This window comes from Triturus cristatus, chromosome 4_2 (assembly GCF_964204655.1).
Source record: "Triturus cristatus chromosome 4_2, aTriCri1.1, whole genome shotgun sequence".
NCBI lineage: Eukaryota > Metazoa > Chordata > Amphibia > Caudata > Salamandridae > Triturus > Triturus cristatus.
The window spans coordinates 188,567,077-188,583,811 of record NC_140586.1 but is presented as its reverse complement, the minus strand read 5'-3'; the positions used below and the strand labels follow the sequence as shown (position 1 = coordinate 188,583,811).

At 42.3% G+C, this 16,735-nt stretch overlaps 1 protein-coding gene across 1 annotated transcript in view; it reads left to right on the top strand.

Moving 5' to 3' along the window:
• Positions 1–414: 414 nt before the first annotated feature.
• The window catches only part of MRTFA (myocardin related transcription factor A), a 235,698-nt gene continuing 219,377 nt past the window's right edge, over positions 415–16,735 (top strand). The window contains exon 1 of the mRNA XM_085601073.1: positions 415–500. The gene's annotated coding sequence lies outside the window, so the exon portion shown is untranslated. The remainder of the gene's footprint in view (positions 501–16,735) is intronic.

Sequence of the window (16,735 nt, the reverse complement as noted above, 5' to 3'; positions counted from 1 at the left end):
AAGGGTGAAAGACGTGTTAAACAAAGAGCGGCCATTTTGAAATGGATGACGATTCCTATATACATATAAGCTCAACAAAAAAAAGTCCAGGGTAGCCTCAGAAATACAGCAAAAGAGCCTTTGAGAATAAAGATACAGTTAAAATAAACGTATTTAAATGTCACTAATGTATATGTGAAATAAAATATTTGCCTGCTCCAAAACTTCTTAGAATATAAATGGAAATTTTAAAAGAACAAAAGAAGTAGGGCTGATTTTACAGTAGGACGTGCCTGAGATTTACACGGCTTCCCAGTGCAAACTCTTACTGTGTACGGCAACTGCCAGTGACGTTCCCAAACCGGCAACAGTCCGTCCTCAGTGTCAGTGGACATGCTGTCATTCAGAGGGGCGGGGTAGTTGTCTACTTCCGGTTGAAAGTTTCTTGCTTTTCTCCCCTCCCACTCTGGACCGAGAGAGAAGCGCCGGGGCGAAATAAGGGCTGAGGTGCCAGGGAGGAGGTGAGGAGCAGGGGGGCAAATAGGGGAGAGGGCAGTGGCACGAATCAATGCTATAGCAGTCCGGTCAGGGACAAACTGACAGGAGCAGTAGAAACGCTTGCATGACCACGGACTGACATGAAGGATTCGCTGATTGCTAGAGTGACAAACAGAAACAATTCACGGATGGACAGACTCAAAAACAAGAGAGGTCCAACCAGTCGGACTCAGAAACAGTAGATCTCCACCCAAAGCACAGCTGCCAAGTATTAAGACTGCTTATGTATGACATTTCAGTGCCTTATGTGTGACAATGTGAGTGACAGTTTATTGATAGTGGAACGAAGCAGATCTGCTCATAAAATGCGATACATTTCGGAAATGGCCAGCATAATTCTGCAGAGCTCCGAATGCTTAAGTTAGTTTAAGTAGTGCCAGAAACACGTGGATCATAATGAAGCATTTGGTTACTTTTTCAAATGCATGTTGACTCAGTTGTTTCCATTTGATGGCTGCAAAAGGAAGAGTAAATGATCGTATCGGTGAAAAGCAATAATACTCACCATTTAATACATTGTGAATATTAATGTGTTTCAGTGGTACAGATATCTAGAGAAAATTGTGCAATGCCTGTTATCAATGCTGAGAGCTAACTATGCCAATAAGCCAAAATCTATCCGATTATGTTTTCAACTAGGAGTTCTACAGGTTTATTTATTTATCATCACAAAGCAAGGATCATCATGCAGCTATGGCATTCTGTTTAATAAATTCTTTACAAGGCAGGGCTACAAATCCTATTTAATCAGAAAATGTGCCAAATCTAGTAGGAAAAATTATAATATTTAATTCGCTTCTAGACAGAAAATGTTAATTCAACCTCAAACCCGCTTGCAGGAACTAAAAATAGCCTAACTAGAAGCCCCTCTCTACCCCCTGTTTTTAGAGCATGGCACATATCTGTCCACTGTCTGCACTGGATTAGACCCCTTAAGACAGACTGTGTTCAGCAGGATAGTCAATGAGCTTTAAGTGTCTCTTCCATCGGACACAGGCCTTGCTGAAGCAGAGAAAGTTAGAGCCCGGAGCCCGTAACCATGACGGCACCTCTCTGTGGTCTTTGAGCAGCAACTAAATGCTAACAAAGTCATGTTAGCTTCTGGAATAATTTAACTGTAGAGGGCCTAGCGTTGAACTTTAGTAGTGCTGTCAACAATCTTTGGAGCAGAAGGAAAGCATATGTAGCATGCGTGATTATTTGGACATTTATACAGGAAAATGACCTAATTTGTGTTAGTTTAACCCCTAATGCATTATACTTGGCAGGGCTGACAACAGACAGGACGAATCTTCTCAGAGACTGATCGCAATAGTCCCATTAGACACAAATTGATGAGAGCAATCCACTGTTGGAGCGAAAGGCAAACCTAAAGAACCATTAAAGACTGATAGAAGCAATGCAGACAGATGAGAGCTATGATAGAAGCAACACAGACAGATTTGAGCTATCTAGCCAGGGACAAATTTACAGAAAACAGTCTATCCAGTGACAGGCAGGGACAGTTGAACTCGGAATAGGGGTGAGCATAACGTGTGTAATTTGCTGTTGCATTATTGCGAAATGTACACAAGATAATGCAAAAATACACGAGGAGTATAATCCTACATTCAGCACTATTTTCTCAGCACAAAATGCACCTTTTGAGTCCAAAAAGGACCACAGGATGCATTTTGCGCTGAGAAAATAGAGCTAATTATAACAAAACAGTAACACCAGCAGCTTCTTGCGCTGTGCTTTTGCCTGTGCATTTTTGCCAAAATTAAACACACCGTGTAATCTCATAATTTTGGATACTTTTGCATCCCAGGAGTAACGGAGAATTACTCTGGTGTAATTAAAATTTCTCCCAGGCATAACTAGGAACATACAGGAGTTATTCACCTACAGCCAAGCAGGAGCAATTTGCTTAAGGGCAGCCTGCCATTTCCACAGAGACGGAATGGCAGGCGCATACAAGCCAGGAACAGGGCGACCGACCAAAGCAACCAAGAAAGTCTGGTGGAGTAGAAGGAGGGGTCCACCCAGGGACCGACCAACAGAAAAGATAAATTCAAACAGACTGACATACAATTGCAACCTACCCGGTAAAGACAAACATGAGCAAGCCATCCAGAGATAGACTGGCAGGGAACATTCCACATAGACTGTTTGATAGAGAGAGGCAAACCACCTGGTGACAAACCGAGAGTCAGGATTAGGCCACCCAGGTGGCACTGAAGGGGCAATACTTTTCGTGCCCTTCCAGGGGATGTGGTAGCTAGACAGTACTCCCTAACCTCCAGAAGATTTCATTGTATGATCTGAACTTCACTCTTTGCTAGCAGCACCCCAATCCTCTCTTCCAAGTGACAGCGATATATCGGGCATGATGGTCTTTATGGATTCTTCTCTCCTCTACTTGGCAGACAATAGCTAATAACGCTATAGAGGAGTACCAGCACCATTTGGAGAGCAATCGGTAGCAAGGAAGAAAGAAAGCTGGGTAGATAGAAAGGGAAGGAAGAAATATTCAAGGGAAGGAACTGTTAAAGGAAGGATGGATGTCTAGTTGTTGAGTGGGTAGATGGGTAAGTAGGTGACAGGATTTGTGAATGGATAGGTGGGTGGACAGCTGTAAGGATTGGAGAGTAAAGGGAAATCAGTGTGGATGGATTGACGGAGAGATAAGTCAATGGGTGGATATATGGCTGGAGGGCATGTATAGATAATGGATGGAATGGCCGGTGGATGGAATGGGGAAAAATTGAATGATGGATGAAAGATTAAACGGATGCCAGAAATCAGAGGTGAAATAGTGGATACAAGTGGGAGCATAGCAGGGTAAAAGGATGAATGGATTGATGATTGGATGGAAGAGAAAAGGATACTCTTCTAGGGAGGGTTGGGCTCACATGCTTCACTTGTTTGATGCCATCAGATCTTTGGTTCAAAGTGGGTAGTATTTTAATTTTCATGCTACTCCCTGGAGTGACACGGTACTTGTTGCTTGCTCTCTCCCCACAAGCTTTGTTACTTGAGCAGCACTCCCAGCCCCCTCCTGCAGGTGTCACTTTAAGAGCAGTCTTTAGCTGTCTTTCCAGGTGCTCTCTTATATCGGCAGCTTCACTACCCTTGGGCTATAAGTTTCACCGTAAAAGCAGCGACTGACACTTGGAACATGCTAGACTGTATTTTTGTTTCATTGTTTGAGAACTCAAGTTTATTTGAAGGAAGGGTTGAGAGTTTTTGGATCACTGTAAAGCGTGGTTATCCTTATTTATGCTCGATGACTCCAGATATTGAGTGCTATTGTGTGCTTTGTTGTTGAGGGCCTCCCTCACCTGCAAGGTGTATTGTGAGGGCACCTGCTCTATTAGGAGTACAAACCCGCCCCAAGGGCAGTGGGGAACCTTGCAACAGACCCTGAGTACGTTATACCAATGATCCAAAGTCAGAAGCTCAAGCCTCTAGGCTATATATACTCCCTTGTGTGATGTACAGCCGAGGGCCTCTGCTCTCGTGCGATGTGGAGTTCCGAGACCTCCTTTTGTGAGATTTTGTGCTGAGTGCATTGGTTTATTTGAGATATAGCACTGAAGACCCCTTCTCTTGGTAGATCTGGTGTTCAGGGCCCCTGCTTGTAAGATGTGGTTTTGAGGCCCCTTTTTCATGTGAGCCGTTGCCTTGATGGTCCCTGTCCTTGTGCAATGTGGTGTTGAGGGTTCCTGCAAAATGTGATATCGAATGATACGAAGTACTTGTGGGTTGTAGTTGGTGCTTAGCCCTTTTTGTGTAAGATGTGATGCTGAGGGTCCCTCTTCTTATGAGATCTGGTGTTGTAGTAATGCTGCAATCATGTATGCGCCTTCTATGTGTCAAAACGTTGTTTATTTTTCATGCTTTATTGTTGATTTTTATGTTTTAATTTATGTATGTCCTGATATTTTTGGTTGTTTCCCTGTTCCCTTAGTAACATTTTGGGTTTAAACAGATTTACATCCTGATGATGATCCTCCATTTATAATGGATCGAAATGCCATCGACATATAATGCTGATCCCCCTTAGGTTATTAATTTGTGAGATGAGAGAAAAAGCCAAGTCCTAGTGGGCACCTTGGACAAGGCGTGCCCAACTATCAAACAATAAATCAACTATTTGACAGTATTTCACAAAACGATTATTGTATAACACATCACATTTATTTCAACTAGTGATTAACATAATTTTCTTATATGCACTTTTCTTCAATGAGCAGAAATCAAATTAAATTATGCAAACCATCTCTATACAAAAAATTCAAATTATAAAGATCCATAAAGTTTGAAAAACACATTCAAAATGTATGCTCAATGCATTTTAGGACCCAAGTCCCTTTGTCAGTGGCAAATCTGTAATGAAAACAAAAAAGAGAAAGCTGATGTACATACATGGTCGAAAAAAAGCGCGTGCCAACTTATGCTTTAAAGTGCCCTGTATTCATTCATGTATTCCAAGCTAATTTAGATGTGTAGCTGTGTATCCATGTGGGGTGTAAAATGGCAAGTCAAATTGATATAAAGCATTTTGTACATGTTCAAACACACCTCCAAGTTAAGACTATCTACACCGTGATACCTTTGTTTCTCCCTTGCTCATCAACAAGAGTGTACGCAAAATTCCATGCCATTACCGCTCAAGGGTTGACCCATGATCATTAACCCTCCGTGCTAAGCAGACATGCAACATAAAAACTGCATGCCAATAGTACCAAAATCCACAAAAGGTTGGCAATACTTACTGCAGACACACAAATGTTTGCCTGCTAGACGTTACGATGAGTTTATTTAATGTGAATGGATTAAAAAGAGCCTGAGATCAACAACATTGGCAGGCAGGACATTCTACGGAATTTAAAGGAGATTTGAACATGCCCATACCTAGAGACGACACGTTCCTGGGGAAGTCAACTAGTTCCTAAGCCTAGACCACGATCTGCGCTGCAAGAAAATGGCGGAGAGTGAGTTTTGGTCCCATTGGTCCGTAAATTGAAGTATGGAGACCCCATCTTAATTAGTTCTTACCTATTCGGTCTCAATGCGTTAGAACTCAACGAAGAAGTTCGAGTCGCACGAAGGAATGTGGATTGGGAGCGGGGTATAATGGTTCAAATAATTCCGGTCTGAAAAGACGGAAGTGCAGCGGTGTCGGTATGCCTCTCCCCCAGTCTAGTCTAAAAACAGGTAACGATGGGCGCCATATTGGAATCTGTTTGTGCTAACGAAATTGCCCTAAGAAACGGACCTCACTATGAAGATAACACTATGAGTGACATACACACCACACGTCCGTATTAGGATGTATACTAGTATAGAGTACATAGTACCGTCTTCATTTTATTTCAAATGACAGTACTGGAATAATCGTAGGCCTCTAACTATGTCATATGTAACGATAAACGCTGATATAAACACATTTATATGCAGCTGATAAACTTCCAAAAAGTGGTGAGCTACAATTTACGACTCATGGCTAATCATTTGAGTAGAACATAAAGTCCTGAACATGATAAACCTCACACCCGAAGTATATCACTCCGCTTATAATCTAAATCGAACAATACCAATCAACTATGAATATTGGAGGACTAACAACTGCATGAAATGTTTGTGTGTTGTTCAGTATGTTCTAAGAATAGATATCTGCGTAAGTGGCACTTAAACATTACAGAAGTTAATGTTTTGGAAGTCACATTTCAAATCGAGAGACATAGTGTGTGATCACGATGACTTTGACAAATAGTGTACGGTAACATTGAATATGAATTGGAACTTGGCGTTTATGTGATGCTTTGTTTTAGTGATGCGCTAAATGATGGAAACGTCCCGTATCTGATTTACCATCAGAGAAATGAGGTTAGGAAATATGGTCTTTTTGTATATTTACTGAACGTGCCATCATATCCCTATCATAAGAAACATCCCATCTGGGATTCATTGTATCAAGTTTCCTGATCCAGAATATTTCGTGTTGGAGCAGTATTTTAGAATTGTCTTTGCCAGGACTATTCTGTAATGTCTCAATGGTTTGAAACTTCATCTGTTTGATAGAGTGTCTGTACTCAATCCAATGAGCAGCAAGAATAGAGTTAACATTGTTATTGCAAATTTTGCTCTTGTGTTCTGTTAGTCTGATCTTGATTTACCTTTCTGTTTTCCTTACATGCAACAGCCACAAGGGCATTTGATGGCGTAAATTAAGTTGCTGGAGTTGCAATCTGCTGAACAAGTCATTATTTTCTCTCCTGTCCACGGATGCACTTAGATGTTGCCAGTCGTTACATTATTGCAGTGAACGCAGTTCAAACACCTTTTGGTCCCTGCTTTTTTGTGATCAATAGGTGGAATCTTCTTGGACAAAATTTCTTTTAAGTTGTGCGATCTAGTGTATGCAAACATTGGTTTCTGGTCGAAGAGACTGTGAAAATTCGGTTCTTGCTGTAGTAGTGCCCAGCGGTTATTAATAATTTTTTTAATGTTGGATTTAGTCGAAAATATAGACTCAAACAGTCCTGTTTGTAGTTTCTTTCGTTTTACTTTGCAGTAGTTAGTCGCATTCAGTGGATAGTGCTCGGCGTTCGCGTTCCTCCAACAGTTGCATGGGGTCTCCTCTGTTCTTTAATCTCTCTTTTTGTTCTGACAATGTTGTTTTACATGTGTTGAGGATATTCTCCCTGTTTTTAGAAACTGCGTTCACTGCAATAATGTAATGACTGGCAACATCTTAGTGCATCCGCTGACAGGAGAAAAAATAAGTTTGACTCATTCAGCTGATTGCAACTCCGGCAACTTAATTTACACCATCAAATCCAATATGAAAATCAAGATCAGACTACCAACACAAAAGCAAAATTCGCAATAACAATGTTAACTCTAATCTTGCTGCTCATTGGATTGAGTACAGACACTCTATCGCACAGGTGAAGTTTCAAATCATTTAGACATTGCAGAATATTCCTGGCAAAGAATATTCTAAAATACTGCTACAGCTTGAAATATTCTGGATCAGGAAACTGGATACAATGAATCCCAAAGGACTTGACGATATATTAGAGATAGGATGTTTCTTATGATAGGCATATGATAAATTAAATGAAAAAACATTTATAGAGCGCATGGCTACCCGGGAGTATCCCAGCGCTAGGACTGACACGGGGGAGGCAGAAAGAACTAAGGAAACGGAAAGGTCTTCAGTTGTTTACGAAAAGCAAGATGATTGGGAACCGTGTGAAGATGTAGTGGCAGGAAGTTCCAAAGTTTGACGGCGTCATAGGAGAAGAGCCGTCCACCACTTCTGGCCTTCCTGATCCTAGGGACCTCAGCCAGATGCAACTCATCTGACCGAAGTTGCCTATTAGCCTTGTAGGGACGGATCATGGCTGAATTAATAGGAGGCCTGTTCCCCTGCATGGATTTCTGTACTAGGCACAGGGCCTTGAATCTAATACATTCCTGCACTGGGAGCCAATGAAGGTAGTGGAGTGCCAGTTTAGCCGATTTGTCTATTGGTAGCTCCGGTCAAAAGTCTGGCAGTGCTATTTTGAACAGACTGAAGTTTAGAAACTACTGTAGTGGGGGCACCTAGGTATAGGGCATTACCATAGTCCAGTCTGGAAAGTATAAGTGATTGGACCAGTACTTTTTTAGCTTGGAAGGGGAGGAGGGGCAGGACTTTGCGGGCCATTCTAAGCAGGCCATAACAAATGGCTGCCGTCTTCCTAGCCTGCACTCTAAAGTTCAAATCCTGGTCCAACCAGATGCCCAGGCTCTTGATTTCTGACTTTGGACCGGGGAAGGACCCATACAGGCTGGCCACATGGAACTGGATTTAAAGCTAAGGGGGTTGCCCAATATCATGAGCTCAGTTTTCCCACCATTAAGCTTGAGATGAGACGCATCCATCCAGTTCGAGACGTCCTCAAGACCAGAATAGAGGCCATTGTTTTTTTGATCTGCTTGGTTTAACGCTACCACCAATTGCGTATCATCGGCATAGGTCACCATGCGAATTCCAGAGGGGGCTACAATGGCTGCCAGAGGGGCCATATATACATTAAAGAGTCTGGCTAAGCGATGAGCCCTGAGGGATTCCGCTCGGTAAAGAGGTAGGTTTAGACGCAATGTTCTCCTCGAATACCTGAAAGGATCTTCCCTCCAGAAAGGAGCATAGCCATTGATGCACCGTGCCTGTTACTAATACATTCCTGATGGCACGTTCAGTCAATATACTAAAAGACCACATTTCCTATCTTCATTCCTCTGATGGCAAATCAGATACGGGACGTTTCCATCATATAGCGCATCATTAAAACAATTTATCACATAAACCCCCAGTTTCCATTCATATTAAATGTTGCCACACACTATTTGTCAAACTCATCGGGATCACACAGTGTCTCTCGATTTGAAGTTTTTTTTTACTTCCAAAACATTCATTTCTGTAACGTTTTAATGCAATTTACGCAGATATCTTTACTTAGAACATACCGATTAACACACAAACATTTCATGCAGTTGGTAGTCCTCCAATATTCATAGTTGATTGGTATTGTTTGAGTTAGATTATAAGCTGAGACTGATATACTTCGGTGTGAGGTTTAGCATGTTCAGGACTCTATGTTCTACTCAGAGGATTATCCATGAGTCGTAAATGTAGCTCACCACTTTTTGAGAGTTTATCAGCTGTATATAAATGTGTTTTATATCGGCGTCTAGCGTTACATTTGACTTGCAGTTAGATGCCTATGATTATTCCAGTTCTGTCATTTGAAATAAAATGAAGAGTGTACTTTGTACTCAATACTAGTATACATCCTAATACGGATATGTGGTGTATATGTCACTCACAGTGTTATCTTCATTGTGAACTTAGTTTCCTAGGGCAATTTCGTTGGCTCGAACAGATTCCAAGATGGCGTCCATGGTTACTCGTTTTTAGGCTATACCGGGGGAGAGGCCTACCCAAACCGTAGCACTTCAGTTTTTTCAGACTGGAATTATTTGAACCATTATATCCCGCTCCAATCCACACGCCATCATGCGACTCGAACTTCGTCGTTGAGTTCTAACACATTAAGATCAAATGGGTAAGAACTCATTAGGATGGGGTCTCCATACTTCGTTTTCCGAAGCAGTGGGACTAAAACTCACTCTACGCCATTTTCGTGCAGCATAGTTCGCGGTCTGGACTTAGGAACTTGTTAACTTCTCCAGGAACGTGTCGTTTCTAGGTGTGGTCATGTTTGAATCTCCTTTATATTCCGTAGACTGTCCTGCCTGTCAATGTTGTTGATCCCGGGCTCCTTTCATTTCCATCACATTAGATAGACTCATTGTAACGTCTAGCAGGCAAACATTTGTGTGTCTGCAGTAAGTATTGCCAGCCATTTGTGGATTTTGGGGCTATTGGCATGCGATTTTTATGTTGCAAATTTGTTTTGGCTTAGCACGGAGGGTTAACGATCATGAGTCAACCTTGTTGCGGTAATGGCATGTAATTTTGCGTACACTCTTGTTGGTGAGCAAGGGAGAAACTATTGTATCACAGTGTAGATAGTCTTCACTTGGAGGTGTGTTTGAACATGTACACAATGCTTTATATGATTTCAACCTGGCATTTTACACCCCACAAGGATACACAGCTACACATCTAAATTAGCTTGGAATACATGAATGAATACAGGACACTTTAAAGCATACGTTTGCACACGTTTTTCGACCATGTACGTACATCAGCTTTTTCTATTTTGTTTTCATTGCAGATTTGCCCCAGACGATGGAACTAGGGTCCCGAAATGCGCTGGGCATACATATTGAATGTGGTTTTCAAGATTCATGGATCTTTATTATTTGTATATAAATTGTTTGCATAATTGAATTTGATTTCTGCTCATTGAAGAAAAGCGCACATACGAAAAATGTTAATCACTGGTTGAAATAAATGTAATGTATTGTGCAATAATAGTTTTGTGAAATACTGTCAAATTGTTGATATATTGTTTGATAGTTGTGCACGCCTTATCCAAGCTGCCCGCTGGGACTTGGCATTTTCTCTCATATAGCTTGTGCTAGGAAGCAACCTAAAGGTGCAGCACACAGATCTTTTTCTTTGTTCTTCATCGCAACATATGGAATTATCAATTGGTGTGCACAATATGCACATCTTTCTTAATTAATTTGTGACATGCCATATTTGTACTTCTGACTTACGAGACATACATACCTATGCTTTATATACAAGTATCATGATTGCTTGAGCACAAATCAGTTTTCTCACCTCACTGAAATTCGATGTAGATTTTGTTTGTCTCTATATATGTTATAATTTGTGTTAAAACTTGTTTCAATATATTACTTCTTATCTCATAATAATACTCTTATCATAGGGACCACTGTGTTTTGGAATATTAATGATACCCCAATTCCCTAGTGCTCTATAGGGTTTTCATTGTTCTATAAATACCAGTTAAGTGTGACTACCGCTGTGGCTAACCTCTATGTTCCCATACTGCTGCAGCTGTCTCCATTCAGGAACCGAGCTAATTCTGTGGACATTGGGAGGGGGGGGGGGGTTCTCTTTGTAGTGGTAGCCCAAGAGTAGCAGCTGGTGAAGTAAGCCTTGTACCTTTTTACATTGTGAGCTGCCTAAAAAATAATATGCCTCGAGAAAAAAAACTGAGTAATACTGAGTGTTAGGTCTGTTCTGTGCGTTAATCGCTTCATGAAACTAATCTCCACTGTACAGCAGAGAAGACCACTGTAGGCAAAAGAGGGCCGGCTCCACAGCAGATTTTCATGTTATCCAGTGTGCAATAAACCTACATATAGTGACCCCAAGGTGCAGTCTGCACAAGCAGGGAGGAGATGTAATAAACACCTGTGTGGATGAGGGAGTCAGTGTGTGCCAAGAAGCTGCTAGCTTTAGGCATGGTTACCCAACCGACACCACCTCGTTGCTTTGGTAACTAATTATTACAATTTAATAGTATTCCATGTTCAATGTAGGGTATCGATCGCAGCCAGAATGATTCATTCTAGCCCCAGTCAGAAGACTTGTATGTTCAGCTAGGGCTGACTAATCTACAATGGCATTGTCTGGGAGTGGTGTTAAGTGGCCTTATTATAAGAGCGTTGAGTTGACCTACCAGTGGGTGGACTCCAGTACCACTGGCAGGATGAGTGATGCACTTCCGGAATAACCCATCCCACATAAAAATATAGGGAACCCGTGGATCTGTATAAGTTGGAGGTGCATATGTGGGCCTGATTTTAAGAATGTATGCTAATTTGGCCTCCAATACTGGCCTGCCCAAATTGTGGCGCTCGGCTATTATTGTTCCTGTCTTTCAAAAAGGGAATAGGGCTTCTCCTTGCTATTATAGGCCCACATCTCTTCCAGTCTCGGTGGTGAAAATTGTTGGCAGGGTTGTTGTCAATATGTTGATGTCATGGACCTCCGACAACTATATCGTCATCAATGTTCAATATGGTTTCAGACATGGTCTGGGCACCCAAGAGCAGTGCCTTAATTTATATATTTTAATTAATATACTGTGGCAAAAGAGGGGCCTTTTTATTTGGCTTTTATGGATTTGGCTTCCGCCCTCGATAGTGTAGTCAGATCCAAATTGTGGGAGGTGCTTTTATCTTTGGGTCTGCACCCTGGCCTGGTGTCTTTTTTTACAAGCCCTGCATTTTGATCTTTGTGCCGCGGTTAGATATGGGCTGAACGGCAAGTACACCAAGAGATTTTTCCTGGTTCGAGGGGTCAGGCAGAGTTGCATTCTTGCCCATAAACTTTTATCTTTTGTTCGTCAATGGCCTGGGTGCGGCCCTGGTGGATGGGAGTAGGGACATGCTAATTGTGCGCGGATTGCATGTCCCAGTTCTTTTATATGCAGATGATGCGGTCTTGATGTCACGTACATTGAATGGTCTTCAGTCACTGTTGGACTCTTTCGTTAATTTCATGATTCCTCTGGGTCTTCATACGTATCTTGCCAAGACTTTCATTATGTCCTGTGGCCTTAGGAATCCGAAATTATGCTGTTTGCTCATTAGGGAATGCCCATCAGTATAATTTTTTTTTCCCCTTACTTGGGCGGTAACTTTTGATTCCCGAGGGACTTGGGGGACGTGTCTACAGCAGATATGTTCTAAGTTTTGTAATTTGGTGGTTGTTTTTGTTCAGCCTGGCCTCGAATATTGGCTCCAAGACCGTAGTGGCTCTTGTTGAGATTTATAAAAGGAAGTGTGTACCAGTTCTTGCCAATGAGGATATAAGGCTGTCAAGCAACTGCAAGACGAGGAAAATAAAGTGTGCAGACACATTCTTGGGGTGTTGCCAGGGTCGCCTACTTACTCCATTTATGAGAAACTTGGCTTTACAATATGTTGCCGATGCCATCAATCTGGTCCCTCTGATGTTATGGCTTTCCATCTGGCATAACCCAGAGGCTTCCCTGAACAGGAACATAATAAAGGACTGTCTTGCTTGTGACAGGGGCCTCCATATTCCCTGGCTCAGGTGCATTAAGGTTACGTATGCCTCCTTGGGACACCTGGAGATTTTTTCAGTGACTAGTGATATCGCTGCAAGGGATAAGAGCTGTCTTAAACTTGCATTTGAATCTTTTGAGGCTGATTTCCGAAGGCATGAACGAGTATGTAAAAGAGTTCCCCTGTAGTACTGCTTCCCATCCTCATACATGCTTTTGTGACTCGCCCCTCTTGGTGTGGAGCACCTGGGCGGTGAACTGGGTAGATTGGTAGACAGGTCTATTTTAAGAGAGACAAGTGTCAAGTCATTGTAGATGCATCGGTCTGTCTGGCCGCCTGCAGCTGGTCTCCCAAAAGACATGCACTAGCTTCTTGGACCTTGTACCCAGTGCAGCACTCCTGTCCACTGCCCAAGGAATGCACACCCGAACAATGTGGTTTTGAATTGAGAATTGTGGTGCTGTTTCCACCTTTTTTAAATAAGTATGATGTACTTCTGTAGTTGTTACTTATGTAGGTCAGACAGGTAGATGTGGGTACCGCCGCAGGCTTCTGTAGTATAGCTCAAATAAAGAGGAAGCCGCCCATCTTCTGCTTCAGAGAGAAGGGCATTCAACCCCCCAAGGGGCACTAAAAAAGGTCCTATCCATGCGGTATACACAAATCACTTAATGGCAGAAAAGCACAATTGTGAGCCTTGGTCATAAGAATAGTTGTGACAGGACCAAATGCAGTTGATGGGTAAAATTTCTGCAGGAGTTTGATAAGACAGAGACCCACAGAACAAGCATTAAAGAACAGAATTGTGACAGGCTGAGCATAGGGGGTGGATATGAAACTGGAGTTGTTGGGAAGGTGGGTTTTTAAGTGCACTTTGATTTGTTATTTGTTTTTCTTTGGAACAAGATTCCCTCCTGCTCTCTCTCTCTCTCTGTAGGCAACATCCTTGCTTTCTATTTACAACTGCACACCACTAGAGGACCTGCAAATATATTTTTTCTGAATGTAACCGCTACTCTTTCTCAAATTACATTAACAAAAAAGATTATTCTAAAAAGCAGTAAAACTGTATTCACCTAAACAAACGCACCCATCAATGCCCTAAAAAATGAGAGCCTGTAGACCAGGCAATACAAAATAACTGAATGACACAAGGAAATATAGTTTGGTTTCTAGTTGCTCATCAGTTCCGCCACGTATCATGCTGCATGAGACCGCCCATTGAAGCTTAAAACCCAAAGACAGCAGGTAATCTGTGGTGACTGAGAATTTTGCTTGCTTTACTCAGCTGTTGTCTGGCCATTGTAAGAAAACAAGATGAGCCCTTCTGAGCCTCACAGGAATAGCATCCACATACTTCACCCGGCTTCTCAACTACCAGCTGCTGACTATCCAACGATATTCAGATGAGCTGCCAGTGGGTTCTTTCGGTTGTCCGTGACATCGCTGAGGTACCAACTTTAGGTGGGTGTGGGTCCTGGTTTCTGTGCCTTTTAACCACCCATTTACTCCTACCATGCTACTGCGTGGCATGTCCTAGTGCAACCAACTTCCCTGCTCCCCAGCTTTAGTCACCCTCCTGGGTTCTGTCCTAGTTGTCCTCATCGGGATTCTCATCTTGTATTATTACCTCTAGGCCCTTCCTAGAGTCCCTTCACTCCAGCTCAAAGAGATATCAACGTGACGTAGGACGCAATAGCGATGCAGCCAAACCACATAGACTGCACCATGCAAGATATGCAGGACAATAGTGGTGAGCATTTTAGCACATCTCCAGCTAGAGTACAAAGCCCCAATGTCACCTTGGAGCGGGCCATGACAAGCCTACATCAACCTATACAACTAGACCATAACAAAGTCTTAAGCCCCCCCAAAAGCAATAGCTGTGGCAGTTTCAGTAGTTGAACAACGAGATGTCTTCCCCTTCAACTGCACAATCTCCTGTCTGACCTCAATAGTACTGCAAATCAAGACCCCACTTATGGAAATTACCCAAAAAACTGCATTCTTCACATGGACTGGGGCTTGTGGGCACAACACCTCCTGGCTTGCGCGGACTACTGAAGAATACAGGCTGCTCATCCATGACCTTCCAGAACTTCAGGAGGCCAGCGGGATGAGTACACCAACTGCGAGAAATGGTGAGCAACCTTGGTTGCCTTCCACATGGGCCCTGCTTCCCGGGTTCCCCTTGTGCCATAATCTTTTTATTGCCTAGCCAGGGCCAGACAGTTGACCCAAACCTGAATTTGCAATGGCTTACTCTAGTAGTATTCCTGGTTTACTCTTGCATTACAGGGGAAACCCAGAATAAGTCAGAGGAATATCTTTGTGAATCGGGCCCAGAGAGGTGATCGTCTAGCAATAGAGAGGACATATGTACCGGAAGTAAATGAACAAAACTGGTATTATGTAGAACGTGGTATTCTTAAACTCATCCAAACCTACCAACAGAAGAGTCTCCTATAGTTTCATCTCTCGTTCCAGTCTGTGCCGTTTTTGAGTAGCTCTACTATTTAAACTTCTGTGACAAAATTTTTGATGGTTTCTTGGGTTCATGCTAATTCTTTTATATCAGTCATGCATCTTGTATGACATTGCTGGTCATAGATGATTTGTGTAATCAATGAGAAGTGGTGCCAGCTTTGGCCTGGAAACGGTGATGGATCAGAAAAGAGCCTCACCTTCGCGTGGTGGTTTCCCTTCTGTGATTTAGAGATTCAAACGGAAGTAGATTGCAGGAGGGGGCTCAGTATATTTTAGCAATGTATGATATTTCATCACTCACAGGCTGTCTGTGGTTGAGTGTAATTTTATGTTTTCCTTCGTGTTCTGTGTCATGACTGTGGTGCTCTCCGCGTGTCCGTAGTATGCTGCTTGTGGTCAGATGTGTGTGTTGCTCTCCCTCTCTTGTCTGTGGTCACCTGTTTGTGCCTAGAGCCCACAGTGTAGGTTTGGTGTCCTTGGTGCCATAGGAGGCAGGTTTACTAAATTATTGACGGGCCCACTCCATTAGAGCAGTGCCATGGAAGGGGGGGGGGGGGGCGGATATGACAAGCGTGCCCTGCAGGATGACCTTACTCACAAGCATAATGGTCCATGGAAAAGACTGAAATTACCTGACTCACACCCAATAAATGGGCAACTTAACCCTTCATTTTGTATGGTGCCAGTGCTGCACGCCCACGCTTGCCATCCCTTGAACCCCAAAAGCATCTCCTTGTACAATACAGGGGCGGGATTAGCACATGCACTGTGCATCAGTGTCACTTCATCATAAGGGCTGTCAAAATCTTATAGTGTTCTTTATTACAGTCATAGGTGATGTAAAAACTTAGCAATGTGTATTATTTATACATGTAACTATACGATTTACAGTGCATATTTTCATATATAAACCACTTGCACGGGTTTAAGAGGTTTATGATCATGTTTTGTTATTGGTTCCCTAAAGAGGCCTCGTGACTGTTTGAGCACTATAAAAAATTAACTGGGTATTATCCCAAATGGAAAGGTGAAGAAAAGATCAATTGTAATCACATGCCCATTTTCCACGTATTTAGCAGTTAACCTTATGAATTAATCAAATTGAAATTTTAAAACAAGATTTACTCTTGTTTTGTGCATTAAAAAGAGCTGTTTTTCAATCAGTAAATTAATTGTTCCTTGAATGTTATATATA